Source organism: Hippocampus guttulatus, unplaced genomic scaffold (assembly GCF_054856545.1).
Source record: "Hippocampus guttulatus isolate MCC_2025c unplaced genomic scaffold, RoL_Hgut_1.0 HiC_scaffold_34, whole genome shotgun sequence".
Lineage (NCBI taxonomy): Eukaryota > Metazoa > Chordata > Actinopteri > Syngnathiformes > Syngnathidae > Hippocampus > Hippocampus guttulatus.
In genome coordinates, this window is record NW_028233893.1 from 20,791 (window position 1) to 27,500 (window position 6,710).

The following is a 6,710-nucleotide window of genomic DNA, read 5'->3' on the forward strand; positions in this document are numbered from 1 at the left end:
AGAAAATATTCGAAAGTGCGGAGCTCCGCCGTCAGAGGCCGGCTTTTCGCCCGAGGTATCCGCCCCGGGCGCCTCTCGGGCGGCCTTCCCAACTGCCGTCGGCCGCCCGGAGGGGGAGATAGAAAATATTCGAAAGTGCGGAGCTCCGCCGTCAGAGGCCGGCTTTTCGCCCGAGGTATCCGCCCCGGGCGCCTCTCGGGCGGCCTTCCCAACTGCCGTCGGCCGCCCGGAGGGGGAAATAGAAAATATTCGAAAGTGCGGAGCTCCGCCGTCGGAGGCCGGCTTTTCGCCCGAGGTATCCGCCCCGGGCGCCTCTCGGGCGGCCTTCCCAACTGCCGTCGGCCGCCCGGAGGGGGAGATAGAAAATATTCGAAAGTGCGGAGCTCCGCCGTCAGAGGCCGGCTTTTCGCCCGAGGTATCCGCCCCGGGCGCCTCTCGGGCGGCCTTCCCAACTGCCGTCGGCCGCCCGGAGGGGGAAATAGAAAATATTCGAAAGTGCGGAGCTCCGCCGTCAGAGGCCGGCTTTTCGCCCGAGGTATCCGCCCCGGGCGCCTCTCGGGCGGCCTTCCCAACTGCCGTCGGCCGCCCGGAGGGGGAGATAGAAAATATTCGAAAGTGCGGAGCTCCGCCGTCAGAGGCCGGCTTTTCGCCCGAGGTATCCGCCCCGGGCGCCTCTCGGGCGGCCTTCCCAACTGCCGTCGACCGCCCGGAGGGGGAAATAGAAAATATTCGAAAGTGCGGAGCTCCGCCGTCAGAGGCCGGCTTTTCGCCCGAGGTATCCGCCCCGGGCGCCTCTCGGGCGGCCTTCCCAACTGCCGTCGACCGCCCGGAGGGGGAGATAGAAAATATTCGAAAGTGCGGAGCTCCGCCGTCAGAGGCCGGCTCCACGCTTCATTCATCCGACCGAGACGCCTCTCCGCCGGCCACACTCGGCTGCGGGGCCGGCCCGCTCTCCGCCATTGAAAATGAATGGGGGGCATTTTCTCATGCTTTCAATCCGCCTAAGAGGCATCTTTCCCGGCCAACTTTGTGCCCCTGGTACCTCCAGCATCGAGAAAGCATGGTGACTCGTCCGACACATGCCCCCCTATATACGTTTCGGAAAGTATTTTGGTGAACGGTCACTTTCTAAGCCTTTCGCCTTCTTGACCCCCTAACTCCGCATATCTGGTTTACCTACTACAGCGCCCCTAACGACCAAAATCGGTACTGCTACCCCTGGTACCCCCGCCATTGAAAATGAATGGGGGAATTTTTTTAATCCCCCAGGCCGGCCAGGAGGCCCCTTTCCCGGCCAAACTCGCACGCTGGGCCGGCCCGCTCTTTACCCCTGGTACCCCCGCCATTGAAAATGAATGGGGGAATTTTTTCAATCTCCCAATCCGACCAAGAGGCCTCTTTTCCGGCCAAACTCGCACGCCGGGCCGGCCCGCTCTTTACCCCTGGTACCCCCAGCTCTACCCCTGGTACCCCCGCCATTGAAAATGAATGGGGGAAATTTTTTCAATCTCCCAATCCGACCAAGAGGCCTCTTTTCCGGCCAAACTCGCACGCCGGGCCGGCCCGCTCTTTACCCCTGGTACCCCCAGCTCTACCCCTGGTACCCCCGCCATTGAAAATGAATGGGGGAATTTTTTCAATCTCCCAATCCGACCAAGAGGCCTCTTTTCCGGCCAAACTCGCACGCCGGGCCGGCCCGCTCTTTACCCCTGGTACCCCCAGCTCTACCCCTGGTACCCCCGCCATTGAAAATGAATGGGGGAATTTTTTCAATCTCCCACGCCGGCCAAGAGGCCTTTTTCCCGGGCACGCACGCTCGCCGGGCCGGCCCGCTATTATTAAACTCTCACCCCTGCAAGGAGGCCTTTTTCCCGGGCACGCACGCTCGCGGGGCCGGCCCGCTATTATTAAACTCTCACGCCGGCCAAGAGGCCTTTTTCCCGGGCACGCACGCTCGCCGGGCCGGCCCGCTATTATTAAACTCTCACGCCTGCAAGGAGGCCTTTTTCCCGGGCACGCACGCTCGCCGGGCCGGCCCGCTATTATTGAACTCTCACGCCTGCAAGGAGGCCTTTTTCCCGGGCACGCACGCTCGCGGAGCCGGCCCGCTATTATTAAACTCTCACGCCTGCAAGGAGGCCTTTTTCCCGGGCACGCACGCTCGCCGGGCCGGCCCGCTATTATTAAACTCTCACGCCTGCAAGGAGGCCTTTTTCCCGGGCACGCACGCTCGCCGGGCCGGCCCGCTATTATTAAACTCTCACGCCTGCAAGGAGGCCTTTTTCCCGGGCACGCACGCTCGCCGGGCCGGCCCGCTATTATTAAACTCTCACGCCTGCAAGGAGGCCTTTTTCCCGGGCACGCACGCTCGCCGGGCCGGCCCGCTATTATTAAACTCTCACGCCGGCCAAGAGGCCCTTTTCCCGGGCACGCACGCTCGATGAGCCGGCCCGCTATTATTAAACTCTCACGCCGGCCAAGAGGCCCTTTTCCCGGGCACGCACGCTCGATGAGCCGGCCCGCTATTATTAAACTCTCACGCCGGCCAAGAGGCCTTTTTCCCGGCCACGCACGCTCGCGGAGCCGGCCCGCTATTATTAAACTCTCACGCCTGCAAGGAGGCCTTTTTCCCGGGCACGCACGCTCGCCGGGCCGGCCCGCTATTATTAAACTCTCACGCCGGCCAAGAGGCCCTTTTCCCGGGCACGCACGCTCGATGAGCCGGCCCGCTATTATTAAACTCTCACGCCGGCCAAGAGGCCCTTTTCCCGGGCACGCACGCTCGCCGAGCCGGCCCGCTATTATTAAACTCTCACGCCGGCCAAGAGGCCTTTTTCCCGGCCACGCACGCTCGCGGAGCCGGCCCGCTATTATTAAACTCTCACGCCTGCAAGGAGGCCTTTTTCCCGGGCACGCACGCTCGCCGGGCCGGCCCGCTATTATTAAACGCTCACGCCTGCAAGGAGGCCTTTTTCCCGGGCACGCACGCTCGCCGGGCCGGCCCGCTATTATTAAACTCTCACGCCGGCCAAGAGGCCCTTTTCCCGGGCACGCACGCTCGATGAGCCGGCCCGCTATTATTAAACTCTCACGCCGGCCAAGAGGCCCTTTTCCCGGGCACGCACGCTCGCCGAGCCGGCCCGCTATTATTAAACTCTCAGGCCCGCTATTATTAAACTCTCACGCCGGCCAAGAGGCCCTTTTCCCGGGCACGCACGCTCGATGAGCCGGCCCGCTATTATTAAACTCTCACGCCTGCAAGGAGGCCTTTTTCCCGGGCACGCACGCTCGCTGAGCCGGCCCGCTATTATTAAACTCTCACGCCGGCCAAGAGGCCCTTTTCCCGGGCACGCACGCTCGCCGAGCCGGCCCGCTATTATTAAACTCTCACGCCGGCCAAGAGGCCTTTTTCCCGGGCACGCACGCTCGCCGAGCCGGCCCGCTATTATTAAACTCTCACGCCGGCCAGGAGGCATTTTTCCCGGGCACGCACGCTCGCCGTGCAGGCCCGCCATTTGCCTACCACACCGCCGTCTGGCGGACACCAAGCGGTACCGCCGACCCCTCCCGTTGAAAATGAATGGGGGATTTTTTTTCAATCCCCCAAGCTGGCCAAGAGGCCTTTTTCCCGGGCACGCACGCTCGCCGAGCCGGCCCGCTATTATTAAACTCTCACGCCTGCAAGGAGGCCTTTTTCCCGGGCACGCACGCTCGATGAGCCGGCCCGCTATTATTAAACTCTCACGCCGGCCAGGAGGCATTTTTCCCGGGCACGCACGCTCGCCGTGCAGGCCCGCCATTTGCCTACCACACCGCCGTCTGGCGGACACCACGCGGTACCGCCGACCCCTCCCGTTGAAAATGAATGGGGGATTTTTTTTTACAATCCCCCAAGCCGGCCAAGAGGCCTTTTTCCCGGGCACGCACGCTCGATGAGCCGGCCCGCTATTATTAAACTCTCACGCCGGCCAAGAGGCCCTTTTCCCGGGCACGCACGCTCGATGAGCCGGCCCGCTATTATTAAACGCTCACGCCTGCAAGGAGGCCTTTTTCCCGGGCACGCACGCTCGCCGGGCCGGCCCGCTATTATTAAACTCTCACGCCGGCCAAGAGGCCTTTTTCCCGGGCACGCACGCTCGATGAGCCGGCCCGCTATTATTAAACTCTTACGCCTGCAAGGAGGCCTTTTTCCCGGGCACGCACGCTCGCCGAGCCGGCCCGCTATTATTAAACTCTCACGCCTGCAAGGAGGCCTTTTTCCCGGGCACGCACGCTCGCAGAGCCGGCCCGCTATTATTAAACTCTCACGCCGGCCAGGAGGCCTTTTTCCCGGGCACGCACGCTCGCCGTGCAGGCCCGCCATTTGCCTACCACACCGCCGTCTGGCGGACACCAAGCGGTACCGCCGACCCCTCCCGTTGAAAATGAATGGGGGATTTTTTTTCAATCCCCCAAGCCGGCCAAGAGGCCTTTTTCCCGGGCACGCACGCTCGCCGGGCCGGCCCGCTATTATTAAACGCTCAGGCCGGCCAAGAGGCCCTTTTCCCGGGCACGCACGCTCGATGAGCCGGCCCGCTATTATTAAACGCTCACGCCTGCAAGGAGGCCTTTTTCCCGGGCACGCACGCTCGCCGGGCCGGCCCGCTATTATTAAACTCTCACCCCTGCAAGGAGGCCTTTTTCCCGGGCACGCACGCTCGCGGGGCCGGCCCGCTATTATTAAACTCTCACGCCGGCCAAGAGGCCCTTTTCCCGGGCACGCACGCTCGCCGAGCCGGCCCGCTATTATTAAACTCTCACGCCTGCAAGGAGGCCCTTTTCCCGGGCACGCACGCTCGATGAGCCGGCCCGCTATTATTAAACTCTCACGCCTGCAAGGAGGCCTTTTTCCCGGGCACGCACGCTCGCGGGGCCGGCCCGCTATTATTAAACGCTCAGGCCGGCCAAGAGGCCCTTTTCCCGGGCACGCACGCTCGATGAGCCGGCCCGCTATTATTAAACGCTCAGGCCGGCCAAGAGGCCCTTTTCCCGGGCACGCACGCTCGCAGAGCCGGCCCGCTATTATTAAACTCTCACGCCTGCAAGGAGGCCCTTTTCCCGGGCACGCACGCTCGATGAGCCGGCCCGCTATTATTAAACTCTCACGCCTGCAAGGAGGCCTTTTTCCCGGGCACGCACGCTCGCCGGGCCGGCCCGCTATTATTAAACTCTCACGCCGGCCAAGAGGCCTTTTTCCCGTGCACGCACGCTCGCCGAGCCGGCCCGCTATTATTAAACTCTCACGCCTGCAAGGAGGCCTTTTTCCCGGGCACGCACGCTCGCCGGGCCGGCCCGCTATTATTAAACTCTCACGCCTGCAAGGAGGCCTTTTTCCCGGGCACGCACGCTCGCCGGGCCGGCCCGCTATTATTAAACGCTCACGCCTGCAAGGAGGCCTTTTTCCCGGGCACGCACGCTCGCCGGGCCGGCCCGCTATTATTAAACTCTCACGCCGGCCAAGAGGCCCTTTTCCCGGGCACGCACGCTCGATGAGCCGGCCCGCTATTATTAAACTCTCACGCCGGCCAAGAGGCCTTTTTCCCGGGCACGCACGCTCGCCGAGCCGGCCCGCCTTTTGCCTACCACACCGCCGTCTGGCGGACACCGACCCCTGGTACATCTGCCATTGAAAATGAATGGGGGAATTTTTTCAAACTCCCAATCCGAGCAAGAGGCCCCTTTTCCGGCCACACTCGCCCGCCGGGCCGGCCCGCTCTTTACCCCTGGTACCCCCAGCAACACCCCTGGTACCCCCAGCCTTGCCCCTGGTACCTCCCCCATTGAAAATGAATGGTGACCCCTGGTACCCCCAGCAACACCCCTGGTACCCTCAACCTTACCCCTGGTACCCTCAGCTGCACCCCTGGTACCCTCAGCCTTACCCCTGGTACCCCCAGCCAGCTTCGCCCCTGGTACCCCCAGCCTTGCCCCTGGTACCTCCGCCATTGGAAATGAATGGGGGATTTTTTTCAAACTCCCAATCCGACCGAGTGGCCCCTTTTCCGGCCAAACTCGCACGCCGGGCCGGCCCGCTCTTTACCCCTGGTACCCCCAGCTCTACCCCTGGTACCCCCGCCATTGAAAATGAATGGGGGAATTTTTTCAAACTCCCAATCCGACCAAGAGGCCCCTTTTCCGGCCACACTCGCCCGCCGGGCCGGCCCGCTCTTTACCCCTGGTACCCCCAGCCTTGCCCCTGGTACCTCCGCCATTGGAAATGAATGGGGGATTTTTTTCAAACTCCCAATCCGACCGAGAGGCCTCTTTCCCGGCCACACTCGCCCGCCGGGCCGGCCCGCTCTTTACCCCTGGTACCCTCAGCGGCACCCCTGGTACCTCCAGCCCTACCCCTGGTACCCTCAGCGGCACCCCTGGTACCCCCAGCGGCACCCCTGGTACCCTCAGCCTTACCCCTGGTACCCTCAGCGGCACCCCTGGTACCCCCAGCGGTACCCCTGGTACCCTCAGCGGCACCCCTGGTACCCTCAGCCTTACCCCTGGTACCCCCAGCGGCACCCCTGGTACCCTCAGCCTTACCCCTGGTACCCCCAGCCAGCTTCGCCCCTGGTACCCCCAGCCTTGCCCCTGGTACCTCCGCCATTGGAAATGAATGGGGGATTTTTTTCAAACTCCCAATCCGACCGAGTGGCCTCTTTCCCGGCCGCACTCGG